Consider the following 17,052-nt stretch of genomic DNA (forward strand, 5'->3'; position numbering starts at 1 on the left):
CCAGAATGCCTGAGCTCTGTGGGGTACGGTGACCTCATAGGGGCTGCTAGGGGCCACCTCAGTGTCTCCTTCCATCCTGGAAAGCCACAGGACATAAACTGGACCACACCTGCCACCTGAATTCACTGTCTCCATCTCTCAGCCCTCAGTGACAGCAGACGGGAAGCCCTGTAGGCCTCCAGTAGAATGGCAGCCCCAGAAGGTTGGACTGAGCCCTGGGAAGACCTGTCTGCCCCCAGCATAAACATCTCCTCCAACAACCTTGGCTCTGAGGGGCTGGCGGACTTTTCTGAGCCACTCTGGAGGCTATTTTGAGGGCAACAGGACCATAGGCAAGAAGGCTCTCGGGCACCCCTGGCTCTTAGAATCCAGACAGCCCGAGACTCATCATAGGGAGGACTTCAGAGTCTGCCCTGAGCTGGTGGCACCATGCAAGCCGTCCAGCACATGGCAGCAATGCCATGGGCACGGGATGAAGGTTAAGAGCAGAGGCTCTGGACCAGACTGTGCAGGTTAGATCCCCGGGCTGCCACTGTCTGGCTATGTGACCTTGAGAAATCGCATACCCTGTGACCACTGGCCTTCTGTGAGAACCAAAGGAGATGAGGTTCAGCCTGGCACTCAGTAGGTCCTCCATGTTAGTGAGGATCCGGGGGTGATGAGGATGGTGATGATGGAAGTGACAAGCTAGAAGGTCCTGCCCCATGGTCTGCTTTCCCCTAGAAAGGGTGAAGGGTGGGCAGGCCAACTTGGTGAGGTATTTTTTTACGGTGCACTACCTTATCCCCATGGCTACTCTCCCGATTTGGGGCTGGCTGGGGTAACGACCTCGGAGGCTCCCCGGGGGTTCTGACAAGTACCAGTGTCTTATCGTGAGCCATCGGCTGTTTGACACCAGGGACCTTTGCTGACTTGTGTCTTGAAGGCCAGCCTTGGCCTTCCCCAGGCCTTCTACATCAGCGGCACAGGCTGTAAGCACAGGCTGTAAGCACAGGCTTACATCAGGGGAGCTAACACATGGTGCAATATTGTTGCAGGTTCAAAGGTGGCCAGGTGTGAAGTAAGGATGGCTCCAAGGACCAAGGAAAAGAACCAGCAGAGAACCTTCCAGAGCACCTGGCACCACGGCCCTGGTGGGGTCAGAGAAGAAGTGGAGGCAACATAGGGCCAAAGAGCATAGTCCTTGCCATTGTGGAAGCGTGTGCTTAGTACCTGGGATGAGCACTTCTCAGATGCTTCCTGTGTTAATGCTGGCACCAACCTTGTGAGCCAGGGTTATCCCTGTCTCGGTCCACGGAGACCCAGCATGCCAGCAACTCGCCCCGAGTCGCATAGCTGGGAAAGAGTAGAGCTGTTTGGCACCAATGACTCTTGACCACTGTATGAATTTCCTGTTGCTGCCAGAACAAAGTACCATCCACTTAGTGGCTTAAGACAACACAAATTTCTTGTCTTAGAGTCTAGTGGTCAGAAGTCTGACATTGGTTTCACTGGTATTGGCAGGCCTGCATTTCTTCCGGAAGGTCTAGGGGAAATCCATTTCTTTGCCTTTTCCAGCTTCTAGAGGCTTCCAGCATTCCTTGGCTTTCGTTTTCCAAGCCAGCAGTGGCGGGTTGAGTTCGTGTCGCACTGTGTCACCGCGGCCTCTGCTCCCAGCCTCACATCTTCTTCTCTGACTCTGACCCTGCTGCTCCCCTCCTCTATTTTTAAAGACCCTTGCGATCATCCTGGCCCACCTGGATAATCCAGGACAGTCTCCTTATTTAAAGGTCAGCCCATTAGCAACCTTGATTCTACCTGCTATCTTAATTAATCTCCCTTTGCCGTGTAAGGTAACATACTCACTGTCTCCAGGGACTATGAACTGGACATCATTTGAGGGTCATTATCTCTGCTGACCACACCACCACATCACACTTATCTAAAACCCTATAGAGCAGTGCTTCTGGAATGTTGGCGTGAATGATGGAGCCATCTGTGAGACATGGAGCCATCTGTGGTGAGTTGGGATAGAGCCTCTGGGTGTGGATGGGCTTTGAGCTGGTGCCCTGAGAGCGGGGGGGGGGGGGGGGGGGGGCGGGTGAGGTGGGCAGAGGTGGCCGAAGTGTGAAGGAAGGGAGAAGGCCCATCACCCTCGCTCTGAGTCCCAACACAGGGCCCACCCACTTCCTGGCCTCTGCTCCCTAGTCTTTCAGGCCCAATCCCGTTTCCCCGGGGAGCTCCAGCAAACCTGCATCAGTATTCCCAGGCCCTGCCCTGGGTCACTGATTGAGAATCACTGAGGGATGAGGTCCAAGAGGCGGCACTTTGAGCAATACCTCTGGGTTTTTCTGACACATGCCAAAGTCTGAGAACCACAGCATTCAGGCCCAGCTTAATGTGCTGCACACATCCCTCCTTGGGTTCTTTTCATCCTTCCTTGGCCAGCTGGAGGACTGTGACTGCCAGGGAGCTGGGACTGGGGCTCTCCATACAGAAAGAAGGTGGCCAATGAGTTCCAAATGACAAACAGGCACCAGACGAGGGGACACCGGGCGGGTGCTTACATACTCAGAGTTACCGCTACGTGAGAGGCTCTGTGTATCCCACAACATGCCTTACTGATGCCTTGCAGCAACCCTGGAAGGTAAATATTATCATCCCGGCTTTACCACCGAACACACCAAGGGTCACAGGGCTTGCAGAGCCGGGATTCAAGTCAAGTCTAAATCCACTGTATTTTTGGGCCCCTGGGGGGCTTAGTCGGTTAAGCATCTGACTTCATCTCAGGTCACCATCTCACGGTTCATGAGTTCAAGTGCTGTACTGGGTGAGCTCAACCCCCGCTTCAGGTGAACACATGCCCGGCTTTGAGCAAGCCCAGCTTCTCTCTCTCTCTCTGCCCCTCACTCACTTGCGCCCTCTCTCTCTCTCTCTCTCTCTCTCACACACACACACAAAGAAAGAAAAAGATTCATTCCCTCTCTTTCTGCCCCCTCCCCCATTTGCACTCTCTTTTTCCAAAATTAAAAAAAAAAAAACCAAATAAATAAAATATTTAAAAAAATAAATTCATTGTATTCTAGTAACTATCAATGCAGTGCATGGGAATCTGTATGATTATGTGCTAATGCCCACCTCCACCTCCAGACAGTAAGCCCGTGCGGAAGGAGGAGCCGGGTCTGTTCTGTTCTCTCTTAGGGAGAAGGTGGTTTGGCCCAAAATAAACACACAACAGAAATGTGTTGAATGCTTGAATGAATAAATGAATCTAAAATCTGTTTCTTTCTGCAGCCCAGTGTGGCTGAAATTGAAGTCAGGAGCTAAGAGACTGGGGCAGGCCACAGGAAGAGGGTTGGTTTCGACTCTGAAGACACTGGTGGGTGGCCACGTGTGAGAATGCATTACGGTGGAAACCTACTGCCGAAAGAGAGACATTGGTCTCTCTTTGGAGAGTCTGTGGTCTTTCTGAGAAGGTCTCAGCCGTCTGGGACATCCTTCCTGCTTGGAGCCAAAGCACAAAACCACAGACCTGAAGGTTGCCATGGCGACTCCTAGGGCCTGCTGCCCTCTCTGGCCTCCTGCCTTCCCACCCCCCGGGGCTCCAACCCATCAGTTAATAACCTAATAATGTAGGACAACAGTCACTCCCCAAGCACCCAAGCAGCAACCCTCGTGAAAAACAAACAGATTTCTCCAGGGAACTGAGCGCTACATAGATGTTCATTATACTCAGCCTGGGCCACCTGCTAGAATCTACTTTTCTGAATCCAAATTATCCCCTGCCTGGCTTCTCCCTCCAGTTTTAAAGACAAGGGGCTAGCAGAGAGGTTCCCGGGAAACAGATCCTAGAGAAGCCACTGTATAGGAGGCCTGCTCCCTCATTCCGGAACCAGGCCCCAAGAAAGTGACCGTGACCGAAACAGGCTCTGTGATAAGGCCCTCGTTATGGATATCTGGATCTCTGCTGGTCTTCTCCTTTGCGAGGATGAATTAATTTGTCACCATGGCACCCAGAAAAAATTAAAAAAAGACTTTCAAGTTGTGGTACAGTCAAGATAGTTGGAAATTGTTTGATGCTTTTTTCATTGAGAGATGGAGTCTAAGTCCCCTCCCCCTTGAATGGTGGTGGTCTCTGTGGCTACATGGTCGGTAGAATGAAGTGGAAACACACTGTGCTGGTTTCTGAGTCCACGGATGAAGAGACTATAAACCCCCATTTCCTATCACTTGGGAGAGTTGCTCTTGAAACCTGGGCGCCATGTCATGGGGAAGCCCAAGCAGCCTCTTGGAGTGGCCCCATTGAGAGGAACCAAGACCCTAGCCCCAGTCCCAGCTGGCAGCCAGGATCACACAAGTGTGTGATCTCAGAAGAAGATTCTCTGGCGCCAGCTCGGCCGTATCAGCTGACGCAATAAGGAGCAGAGATAAGCCACGCCCACCAAACCCTGCTCAAATCACAGCTTCCTGAGCAAAATAGCTGAGTACTGTTATTTTAAGCCATTATCTTTAAACTGGTGTGTTAGGCAGCAGTAAAAACTGGAACACAAGTATTCTTTTTCTCCAAAATCAGGTGAGGGCTTATCATGTGCTGGTTTCACTCATATGGTTATTTTAACTTTTATAACAACTTTGTGAGGTGGATATAATAATCTCCATTTTTCCCACGACATACTAAAGCTCAGAGAGGTAAGGTATCTTGTTTGAGACCGGCCAGCTAGGAAAGATAAAACCCGCTTTCTACCGTTTCCCTGAGTCTTCTCTCCCTACGGTGTGTGCACTGTACCCAGAAGGGTGCAACCTGACGGTAATAATAAGACTCCTAGCTAACACTCAGGGGCTCTGCAAGGCTTTCAAGGCGAGATCTTCTCCAGTATGATCTCGTAACACCCTAGGGAGTAGGCTCAACTATCATGCCCATTTCGTAGAAAATCACACGGAGGCTTAAAAAGAGGGTAGCTGATTTGCTAAGGTGATCGCTCTCCTAAGAGTAAGAGCTGAGATTTGCACTCCCGTCATCTCGCTCTGGAACTGAGCTCTCATTATAGCATCCACACTGTTCCAGCCCGGCATCCCCTGTTAAGCTTAGGAATCCTTTTTCCACCATCCTCTCTTTGGAAGCTTACCTGCGGGGAGAACAACACAATCTCACCATCTCAGATCTGTAACATTCTCACATCTCTTTTGTCCTCACTAAAGTAGTTATTTCCATTTCACAGAGGCCCAGCCACAGGAAGTGACCTGCCTCTGGCTCCAAATCAGTGCTCCCTCCTCTTTTTCTCCTCTTGAATCCCAAAGTGTCTTCCTGTGCCTTTTGGCCAACGCGTCACTGTTCTCCAGCTTGAGGAGTACCCGGGCCCACGGATTGCCAGGCAGGTGGCCTTGCCAACCTCAACCGGGCGCTCCTTCGGCCAATCGCAGACAAGCTTTCCCTGTGCCGGACACCTGCCCTTCAACGTAAAAGACACCGCGCAGGCCTGGGGGAAGGAAGGGAAAGCCTGGCCCACGCTGAATCTGGGGTCCCCTGTGCTGCCGAGCTCTGGGAAAAGAAGGGTTAGCTGTGTGTGTGTGTGTGTGTGTGTGTGTGTGTGTGTGTGTGTGTATGTGTTAATTACCAGGTGGTCACAGAGCCAGCCGAGGGGGTGGCTGCTAACCCAGGCAGCTACCGCGGGAGGAGACACTCTACCGCGGAGGGGGGCCGGGACGCGCCGGCGCTCAGGGGCAGACACCAGGCCAGGCGGGGCCTGGCCGCAGCCACGTCTGCCCGTACTGCTCGCCCAGGGCGCGCCCGCACTTGGCCGCCTCCGCCCCGCCCGGCGCGCGCACACCCGGCCGCTCCCGCACGTGCCCGCCCCGCGCTCTGCCCCCCGCCCCCCCATCTCCCGCGCACACGAGTTCGCTCCCACGCTTGGTGGCTGCGCTCCGCGCACGCACAGGTGGCCCCACCGGCCCGAAGCGTCATCGCGCGCTCGTGGGGCCGCTTCGGCGAAGGCGGGGAACTGGCTGCCAGTGCCCAGGACGCGGCCGCTGTCCGCAAGCAGTTTGCGGGCGCGCCAGGGACCCCACGACCTTGGCGAGAGGAAGAGGCCCAGCTGCGGGGGGGGGGGGGGGGCGCAACAGGGGTGGGGGACCTACCTGCGCGGTGAAGGGCCCGCGTGTGGGTCGCAGTCACCCCGCGCGTTGTCGGCGCCCCCTCCTAGGGCCGACGCCCAGCAAGCAGGGTGGGCACTGCTGGCAGGGGTGGTCTGGGAACACTGGCGGGTCCACTTCCTGGCCGGGCCCTCCTCCTCCTCGTTGTGCCCTGATTTCCTCTATCCTCTCCCCCTTTCCCGCTCCTGACGGTCGGGCACACCCAGCCCTGCCGGGTCCTTACCCAGCCTTTCTGACCGCAGGCCACAGGCTAGGCGCCTGCCAGGAGGAACCGCAGTGGCTCAGACCTGTCCTAGAGGCACAGCACTCCCCACCCACTACAACCGTGTCCCTGGAACAGACTCTGGGTGGCCAGGGTGGGCCAGACTGGTCTTGGCTGCAGAAGGACAAGGTTCCTTCTCCAGCCACATCCCTGGGGAAGCTGAGAGAAGAGTCCATGAAGCGACCTTCCTGTACTTTGCGGGTCCTTATCCTCACCGCCAGCACATCGGTAGCCGCTCAGTAAATGCGGTACCGCGTTGCCGCCCTGAGCCTCTCGGCACCTCCCCTGGCACCTCCCCTGACCTCAGCCGGGGCGCCCCGCCTCCAGGAGTCTGCACTTAGGTTTGCTGCTTCCTGGATTCCGGTGCTGGTGCTTCCCAGGGCCTGAGTGTGCCTGAATCACAACACAGACCTCCTGCTGTGGAGGTCAAGGAGGGAAGTCGAGGAGGCAGTCAGTCTCCCCCTCTGCCCCTGGGGCTCAGGGATAACAGCAAAAACAGCAGCCAGGGCTTGTGGGATTGTGCCAAGGGCTTAGATGACCCTATTAGGTTCATAGTATTATCACCCCCTTTTTGCACATGGGGGAATAAGGGACAGAAAGGTCAAGTAATGAGCCCAAGGTCACACGGGTAATAAGTGGAGGCAGTGGGTTTCAAACTCAGGCAGGTGAGCCCAGAGCCAGCAGTCTGTGCCAAGCCAGCCTTAGCTGTTCCCTCAGCACCTCTGCTCGTTCACATCAACTCCTGTGTCCCCCTCCACCCACAAGAACTCCTGTCCCCATCTTCTGAACTGCAGCCCCAGTTTTAAGACCCAGAAGTCACTTCTGCTACCAGGCCTTGACAACTGTTCCAGGCAATTTGTGCTCTGCTCCCCTGACCCCTTCTCAGCGTCTTTTGCACCGTCCACGGGGGTCATTGGCGCACAGACGTCTCTCTGTAGGACTCTCACTCCCGGCCCAGCGCCTGGCTCAGAGGACGGCACCCCATTCCTATTTGTGAACTGAGTGTCTGGGAACGGTCCCTGCGGGAGTCTGCAGACTTGTGCCATTGGTCATTAGGACTGGCGGTCAGGGGTTAGGACGGAGGGCAGTCAGAGAGCAGGCAGGGGACGTAAAGAGATGGAGAGATATCTCACCTTCTGCTAACCCCTCTGGGTGGCTCAAAGCTGCTCACTTTGTGACCTGGCCCCTAGGGGAGTCTCTGGAGGGAGATGGACAGTGAACAAGAGGGCAGAGGACACCTCAGCAGGAAAGGCAGGGGAAGCAGAGGCTGGATGGGGCCCCTGGTGCGACATCTTCCTCCTTCTTGCAACATCTTCACACATGGAGTTTTCTGGATTAACTATTCAGGCCATAAAAATGCACATATGCTTTTCAAAAGTTGCCAGGCTGAGAGTACTTGTTAAAGAGTATGCCTTCCAGGGGCACCCTGGGCGGCTCAGTGGGTTAGGTGTCTGACTCTTGATTTCGGCTCAGGTCATGATTTCCCGGTTAGTGAGATCGAGTCTCACATCTGATATTGCGGAGCCTGCTTGGGATTCTCTCTCTCTCTCTCTCTCTCTCTCTGCCCGTTCCCCATGCGTGCGTGTGCGTGCACTCTCTCTCTCTCGCTCTCAAAATAAATAAATAAACTAAAAACGTTTGCCTTCCAAAGCCAGTGTCTGAATTAGAGTCCTAGCTCTGCTACCTATCAGTAGGGTGACCTTGGAGAAGTCCCTTAACCTCTCTGTGCCTAGCTCTTCATGTGCGAAATGGGGACACCCCTTCAAAAGGGGGTTGAAACGATTTCACAATTAAATCAGGCAAAGCCCTTAGCTCGACACCCAGCAGATATTAGGGTTCGGTAGATGTTAGCTGTTATTATTGTCTCCTCCCAATACCCTCTTCTACACGGCTCTTATCTTTTGAATGCTTACTGTCCTTAGTGCCTATGCACGCTGCTCTCTTTGAATTCCAAGTAGTTTTATTCTCTCCAATTTACAGATCAGGAAGCTGAGATTCAGTGAATTACCTGAGGCCACTCGGTTCTGAGTGTCTGAAGCAGGACGTGAGAGAGTCTTAAGGGAAGCTGTTCTTGCAGCAATCGTGTCCCGTCCCCCAGGAAAGGAGTGGGGTGTTCTAAAGCCCATCGTCAGTTGCCAGATGCAGGATTCTGGCTTCCAGGGGTACAAACCGCGCATGCCATGTGGAAAGGTTATTACCAAGGGAATCCTGTCCGGGCTGCCACGACGCACGGTTCCGGGGGGCCCATACACACTGGAACCGACCGGATGGTGTCCCCTGGAGTTGGAACGGTGTGGCAGTGAGGGCCCTCTCTCCCTGCCTTTTTCTAGCACACAGTCTCTGCTTACAGATCTCCAAACACAGAACCTCTCACGAGGATAAATACTCTTCGATTAAAGCAAAGCTCTGTTTGGATTCATGCTTTAGTCTTTAGAGACCGAACAGCATGGCACCTATACTACTCACTGAAAGATCCAGAATCGGCCTGTGGAAGATGGGGTTGGCATCTCTGGCTGTGCTCTCCCTAAGAAGATGTTAGATTTGGGGAAGCAAAGAGATTCGTCGCCCTGCCTGCAACGTCACCTTCTGGCTCGACTTCTGCCCTTTCTTGATGTCAAGCTGCCCAGTCATTGGCAGGAGCAGTAGAATTTGTTGTTTTGTAAAGAAAACCTGGCACTGGCCTTGCAAACAACCTACAGCTCACCATGTTAAAATGAAGCATGCATTGTTTTCCAGAACCTTCCTGGTCCCAGGGAATGGCAAATTACGGCCCATGGAATGCTGATCTGAGACACTGCGCTAATAACCATCTTCCTTGCCCACAGCAATCATCTCCCACAATGGGCTGGACTCCGGAGACGTGGTCAGAATTTCTCCATACCTGGCATAAGTGACGTTCACGTCCATTTCTTTTCCAGTCTCTCATAGGATTTCGGTCTCGGCATTTGCATTTTCCCAGTGTCTGGGTTAGGGAGGCCGCTGAAGGGCCCAGAAATGGCAGCTGATGGGATGGTTGAAAGGGATTGTTTCCTGAGGGCCAGAAAAGTGCCGAGGACTTTTTATCGGCCCATCCAGATCCACTGTCCACCCATCTCCATCCTGCTCCCTGGATTGGATCACCGGCCTCCCTTGCCCTCTGGCTTCTGTTGGGTTTGGCCAATGGGAAGCACTAACTGGGATCAGAAGATGGCAAGAGAGTGAGGAGGAGGGAGTATTTATCCCCCTGCCAGGGTAGCTTCAGGTTGGCTGCTTCTTTTTAGCTCCTGCCGGAGTCCCTGTCCTACTCTGCTCTTCCTCTGCCCCCTCCAGCCTGGGGCAGCGACGACGCCAGGCCCAAGGTGCTGCAGACTCCTGCGCTGGTTCCCTTAACTCTATCCCCACATCATTAAAAACCGTCCCCTGTGTTAACCTCTCCTCGGTCACCCTGCTTGACCTTGCGTCCGCTTCCTGCCAAGACCCTGAGTGACACAAAAGTGCACAGGCCAGATGCGTCTTCACTGCAAACTCACACTAATGGAAGAATATGCACATAGTTAGAATGTGCACAGATTATCTACTTTAAAAAAATTACTGTTTTTCCAGTTCGTTCTTCCAATGAGCACAGCTGGCCAGCCTCAGAGGAAATCTGTCTTTATCCCCTGAAGGAGTCCCTGCTTCCTCACTCTGCTATGTCAATAGCACATGGCTGCCTCTTGGAGATTCCCCTGCCCTGTGCTGCCTGTGGCCGTGAGCTTCCTGGCTATTCACTTGGGTATGTGTGACTCTCCTTTTGAGAAATGTTTGTCATTGCGGAGTCATGCTCCTGCCAGGACAGTTTCAAGCAGCAAGGAGCTGGTTTTTCTGCGAATTATCTTTTCTGGCATCAACCACACTCCGGCAGGCTCGGGCCTGAACTGATTAATCAGACTGACCTGATTAATACGACGTTGTTTCCGCTCCCACTCAGACAATCCCCAGGCTCTCAGACGGAGTGTGACTAATGGAGCCACCCAAAGGCAGGAAACTCTGAGGCTGGTGGAGAAGACAGCACAAGTCCAGCTGAAGTGCAAGCACACACATCTGGAGAGCTGGGGAACCCACGTCGCATGCCAGGCTACAGACTCCCGGCGGAGGCCTTCAGACTGGGCTTGCTCAGGCTTGGGGGCTGGGAGAGGGGGTAGCATCTGAATGTCCGGGTTCAAATCCCAAACCTGTTGCTTTCTAGTTGGGAGAACTCTGGCAAGTTATGCGGCCTCCCTGTGCCTGTTTTTTTTTTTTTTTTTTTTTTTTTTTTTTTTAAATGGGGCAATGGGACGCCTAGGTGGCTCAGTCGGTTAAGCATCCAACTCTTGATTTCGGCTCAGGTCATGATTTCATGGTTTGTGGGTTCTGGGCCTGCATCTAGCTCTGTGACAGTGTAGAGCCTGCTTGGGATTCTCTTTACCCCTCTTCCCTCTGCCCCAACCCTGCTTACTCTAAATAATAAATAAATAAATAAATAAATAAATAAATAAATAAATAAATAAAAAATGGGGGTGATAAAGAAGATTGGTGTGAGGATGAAATCAAAAAGTGTTCTCAAGAAATCTGTTGTCACAGGGGCACCTGAATGGCTCACCCGGTTGAGCGTCTGACTTCAGCTCAGTTCCTGATCTCATGGTTCATGGGTTCGAGCCCTGCATTGAGCTCTGTGCTGACAGCTTGGAGCCTGGAGTCTGCTTCGGATTCTGTGTCTCCTCTCTCTCTGCCCCTCCTGCCACCACGATTTGTGCTCTCTTTCTGTATCTCCAAAGATAAATAAACATTAAAAATTAAAAAAAAAAAAAAAGAAATATATTGTCATAGAAACCAGGGGCCCAGCCTAGCAAGTGCAAAGAGGGCAGGTTATGCTGGGAAGGCACAAAAGGGGCTTGGCCAACTGAAATACAGGGAGTCAGGCTGGGACTGTTCAGCCAGCCTTGACCAGCCTCTGCCTTGGTTCTCCTGTTCATGGAGAATGGACTGAATCTTCATACTGGCTGTGTGACCTTGAACAGTCACATGACCGCTCTCTGCCCCAGTTGCCTTATCTGTGAAATGGGGATAATAACAGTACCTCATAGGGTTGTTGTATTAAATGAGTTACTGAATATAAAACTCTTGGAAATATGCCTGCCCCTAGTGGGCGCTCAATAAATGTTAGGGCACCCCTCCTCACCGAGTGCCTGTGGAAGGCTTCCGTGTTCTCCTCTGGCTCAGATATACAGGCTTCTTTGTAATGGCGACCTGGGGAAATGTGGTTTCGTTTCCTTGGTTTGTTGTATAAGACTTGCCTTCTATGGGGCTTGTATGCCTGGGGGAGGGGTGTGAGGGGAGGGCAGAGGTGAATTTGACTGGTACTTGGCACCCAGGAGCTTTTCCAGGCCCACCTGCCTGGAGCCCCTAAAAAGAACCATCGGAAGCTCCCTGCAGCTCCCCGAGATAGGCTTAGGTACCCCTAATGGGGTGAGAGAGGGCTGAAATGGGAGGGGACTGGCCAGAGATGGGGCCTCACCCAGAAAATCTCGGTGAAAACTCTCCTTCTCCTGTTGTTGGGCTTCAGACCTTGCCTGGCCTCTCGCAGGCTGCTGGCTGGTATCTTGGAGGTGAGAATGGTGACAGGGAGGGAGTGTAGCCCCAAGGTCAGGAGGATGCACCAGAGCCAGACTGCGTGGGTACAAATCCCAGCTCTGCCACTTGCCAAGTTATTTAACCTCACAGTGCCTGACCTGTACCGTGAAGGTGGTAACTATGGCACCTACCTCAGAGTGCTGGGTGATGCGTTCAGAACGGTCCATGGCCTGAGTAAGTGTTCAGTAAATGTCAATTATTATTTTTTTTTTTTTAATTTTTTTTTTCAACGTTTTTTATTTTTATTTTTGGGACAGAGAGAGACAGCATGAATGGGGGAGGGGCAGAGAGAGAGGGAGACACAGAATCGGAAACAGGCTCCAGGCTCCAAGCCATCAGCCCAGAGCCTGACGCGGGGCTCGAACTCACGGACCGGACCGCGAGATCGTGACCTGGCTGAAGTCGGATGCTTAACCGACTGCGCCACCCAGGCGCCCCAAATGTCAATTATTATTAATATACCACCAGCCACAGTGCCCTCTGACCACCAGGGACAGCGATTACGGCAGCCAGAATGATGCCCCTCCTCAAAGATGTCCGTGTCCTGATCCCTGGAACCTGTGACTGTGTTGCCCTTTTATGGCAAAAGGGACTTGGCAGGTGTGATTAATTTAAGGATCTCAAGATGGGGAGAGTATCCTGGAATTTCCACAGGTAGGAAAGATGCAACCAGCCCTTGTTGGTTTTGAACATGGGAGTTGACCACCAGCCAAGAAATGCAGGCAGCCTCTACAAGGTTTCTAGAAACTGAAGAAGGAAATGAGACCCATTTCTGACCTCAAGGATTGCAAGACTAAATTTGCGTTGTTTTAAGCCACCAAGCTTGTAGTAATTTGTTACAGCAGCAGCAGGGAACTCATACAGCTGCCGAGACCCGACTCAGCTGCATCCCTGAGGGAAGAACCACGCTGACTCACTCCACAGTAGACATGAAGCATCTGTGACGTCACCCACTCTGCTTGTCCCGTGCAGGTGTGGGGAACACCCTGGACCATGGAACTGAATTTCCTCTGGGTACAGGCACTGCCAGGGATTGAATACAAAAGGGCAGGACACATCCCGGTGGGCTCAGTGGGTTGAAAAGGCCTCCTGGAAAATCTAGACCCTCAGGTGGGCCTTGAAGGATGAAAGGTGTGGGGTTTGGACAGGGAAGAGGAGGAGGAGGAAGGAAAGGCATTGTGGGAAGAGGTCCAGGGGGACGGAAGCCAAGGAGGTCAACACAGTCATTCAATCATTACTCATTCATCTTCCTATTCAGCGCTTGTGCTCCAGGCCCTGTGGGGGATAGACACCTGGATAGTAAGTGACTGAGACAGACCTGGCGGGGGTTCTTATGGAACTTACACTGGGAGTAGAAGCCAATATCCCATTATAGTAAAGCATATAACAACCCTTATAGCAGGATGAGTACAGCTTGTTAAGGAAGCACATCTGGGTGGGCTTCCTGGAGGAAGTGGCCCTTCCAGGATAGGTAAACTGAAGGCTTGTTCCGTATCACTTCAGGCTGTATGTGGTGCTCTGTACTCTCAGCAGGTGCTGACTGAGAGGAGTTTAGCCATATATTTTATTATTCACTAACCAATTCTTTCTTTTTTTTAAAAAAAAAGTTTTATTTATTTTGAGAGAGAGAAAGAGAGCACAAGACGGGGAGGAACACAGAAAGAGGGAGAGAATCCCAAGCAGGATCCACACCCTCAGGGCAGAACCCGATGCGGGGCTTGAACTCACGAACTGTGACGTCATGACCTGAGCTGAAATCAAGAGTCAGATGCTTAACTGGCTGAGCCACCAGGCACCTGTAGCTAATTCTCCCTTAGCTCGTCTTCCTGCACTAAGGAGAAAGTCTCAGCTGGGTGTTAGTGTGTCTTGAATTCTTTAATTCTTATTAATCTCGCTTTGTAACCTGGAGAGCTAGACTCGGGTGTGCTATGCAGGCAACAGGTGCCCATTGAAGTCTAACAACACTTCTTGGTTTTCCTTGTTTTTATTGGTTTAATTACCTTCATTTTGTGGCAGAGGGTACTGGTTTTCCACTTCTGCGAGTGGAACACAATTTCCTTTGAAAAAGAACTGTACGTAAGTGTGATGGAACCGTGAGTGAGTGGGGGGTTCTCCCTCCTATCCCGGAGTTGGCCACTGGGGTCCAGCTGAACACCAAGAGGGGCACACAATGTGTGCCCAGGGCAGCGACAGGCCTGACTCCTTAGAACTTCCACATCCTATTCTGGGCTGTGTGCGGTGCTGGGGACGGCGAGTGGAAACTGGGGGGCCACTGAGAGGCTGAGATTCTCTAAGAGGATTCTCGTGGAGGGGGGCGGGGCTGCTACAAGGAGAGGAGCATCTGGGGTCCATCTGCTAAGGCAGGGGGCACAGTAAACTGCTCAGTGTGCCTTTTTGGATGGGAAGAAAAGAAGCCTGGAGAGGAGCAGGAGACAGCCAGGGGACAGTGAGTGGCCTGCATGCCGTCCTCCACTTGTCATGCAGGCTTGTGTGGCTAAGTGGATGTGAGGGCAGGAGCTGAGCTCCCGGGGGGCCAGCTGGTGGGGCAGGAACCAGGGTGAGGGGCAGGAGGAGACGGTGCTAGAGCCAAGATGCCCATGGGATCTGGACCGAGGGGGCCCAGGGGACCTCTGGGTAACTTTTTGCCTTGTGCCCCCGAAAGAGCCACTCAGGGGCCATCCGGGCCAGTGAGGGCTGGCCAGAGAGAAGAGATGACCAACAGAGAAAAGTTTCTATTTCCTGAATAGAGGTTCTGCAATCCAGTTTCCAAAGTAAAATCAAGAAAAATGTTATGTATATACTAACATGGAACTAGAGTGGCTGAGTTTTTGAAACTGACTTAGGAGGGAAAGCTGGGAGTGATATGGCAATGACAATACTCTGAGAGCAGCTATGATCACAGGATGAAGGGCAGGAGGGCCATACTGTGGGAGCCCAAGGTACCAGAGCATCTGATCAAGAGGACAGCAGTCAAGGTGGCCTTCCTGGAAGAGGTGACTTCTAAACTGAAACCCACAAGGGGGCAGGAGCATCCTGGAATTCCTCCCAGTGACTGGTGTTTATGATGCTGTGGCTACAGAAGGGGTCCTTTGAGTATTGATGGTAGGGGGCTTAAGAATTTCTCACTAGTCCAAGGGTATATTGCTGGTGGCGAGTGCCCCCTTAGATTCTGATCGTTTGGGGCAGGAAAGAGAAACAAGGTGGATCTGTCCCTCCAGCTTGAGTGTGAGTTGTACTGGCAGGGGGGCGGGGACCAGCTCCCTCCATGTGGGGCTGCTGAATCGGCCATAGGGAATGGATGGGGAAAGAGCGGAGACAGACAGTGGAGATGCTCCTGGAGAAGCACCAGGCACCAGCAGGCACTCGGGAGACGTTAGTTTGCCCCCTCCTCCCCGTTTCCCCCCCTCCCACCCACCCCCCCCCCCCCCCCCCCCCCCCCGCCCCGCCTCTACCATCAGGAAAGTCTCCAGCCTGGGACCGGGTCTTTGGACTCCGCCCACGGCGCAATTCCTTGGGCCTCAGCTGCACTTATGCAGGGTCAGGGTGTGTGTCCCGGGGACATGGATGGTGTTGGACTTTTGAAATCTGCGGGGACCACGGGGGCCCTGGGCAGGGTGGCCCCCTCCGGCCCTCTGCACCCCCAAACGCCCCCTCTCGCGACACACCTTCTGGGTGATAGGTCCCTGGGCCCCCAAAGCACTATCAGTGTGGACCTTGGGATGACACGGACCTACTTCCCAGCCCTTCTCCTCCTCCTCCTCCACTCCCCGCTAAGGCCTTTATCTGGAGACTGGATTTTGAATTTTCCGCCGCAGGAGATGTCAGGGAGCCGGCCTTGCTGAAGGTCCGTGCTCCCCTGGGCCGGGCCGCCGTCATCCGCGCGCTGCCTGCCCCGCCGTCCCGACCCAACCCCGCGCTGCCCCGGGGCGCACTCACCTCTCTCGGGTCCCGGGCGCAGGAGGCCGGATCGCGGCGGGCGGGAGCGGAGGGACGCTCGGGCGGCAGCGGCGGCGGGGACCGGGCGGGGACGGGCCGGGGACGGGCGGGGGACGAGGTGCGGGCGGCCCTGCGCACCGGCTCCAGCTCGCGCGCCGCCTCGCCGCGGGAGGAGGTGGAGGGGGCGGAGGCTCCCGGCGGGCGCCGAGCAGCCGCCCCAGGGATCCGGGGAGGGTGCGGCTTCCAGAACCATTGCTCTCCCGCGGGGAGCGCCGAGGGGCCCAGGGGTTTCCTCCCGGCTCTTTATTGGGGGTCTCTTGGAGGAGAGGATTTGGGGAGCAGGTGGCCGGCTTTGCCTCTGCCAGCTCTCACACTGCGCCAGGTGACCCCCGTAATCTTCACCTCAGTGGGCTGGGCCAAAAAGCCTGGAAAGGGGAGGACGGGTCTGAGCGCTGCCATGATCCCTCCTCACCCCTCCCCAGCACGTGCCAGGCCTGCCCGGCGCCCGGGGCTCCTGCCTGACTTCACGTCGTTCACTGCTCCATTTTACAGACGCAGAGGTCGCGGGCTTTCCTCGGGCCCACTCTTTCCCTCTACCTGGGGCAGAAGGGCAAGGAGGGGCGATGAGAGGAGACACAGAAGCCCGGGTCCGAGCTTTCAGCCTCCAGCGATGGCTCCCTGTGCCCTGTGCTGGAAGAACACTGCGCCACCCACACCAACACGGAGTAGGCGGTCAGCTCTTCACAGCTTCCTCCCTCTTCTTTGGTCTTCTTCGGTTCTCAATTCTGTCTCTGCTTTTTCAGCCCATCTCTAAAAAGGTGGTGCTCCCAGGAGCGTGCAGGAATTTTGCAAGCCAGTTGATAAAGTCATCACTAAAAATTAACTTATTTTAATTTAATTAACATTAATTTAATTATGTTAATTTAGTAGGGCCACCTGGGTGGCTCAGCCGGTTTAAGCATCGGACTTCAGCTCAGGTCATGATCTCACGGTTCATGGGTTCTAGCCCAGCATCGGGCTCTGTGCTGACAGCGCAGAGCCTGGAGCCTGCTTTGGATTCTGTGTCTCTGTCTCTCTCTGCTCCTCCCCCACTCGTA

At 53.9% G+C, this 17,052-nt stretch overlaps 1 protein-coding gene across 3 annotated transcripts in view; it reads right to left on the reverse strand.

Moving 5' to 3' along the window:
• The window catches only part of GPR68 (G protein-coupled receptor 68), a 30,183-nt gene extending 13,518 nt beyond the window's left edge, over positions 1-16,665 (reverse strand). Inside the window, exons 1-3 of one of the 3 annotated variants that reach the window (XM_058740030.1) lie at positions 15,956-16,665; positions 10,303-10,402; positions 9,273-9,421 (exon numbers count right to left, since the gene is read on the reverse strand). The gene's annotated coding sequence lies outside the window, so the exon portion shown is untranslated. Of the gene's footprint in view, positions 1-6,114; positions 6,656-9,272; positions 9,422-10,302; positions 10,403-15,955 lie in introns of those variants that run through there. The other 2 variants (XM_058740029.1, XM_058740031.1) reach the window with 2 other exon arrangements.
• Positions 16,666-17,052: the final 387 nt, after the last annotated feature.

This window comes from Neofelis nebulosa, chromosome 7 (assembly GCF_028018385.1).
Source record: "Neofelis nebulosa isolate mNeoNeb1 chromosome 7, mNeoNeb1.pri, whole genome shotgun sequence".
Lineage (NCBI taxonomy): Eukaryota > Metazoa > Chordata > Mammalia > Carnivora > Felidae > Neofelis > Neofelis nebulosa.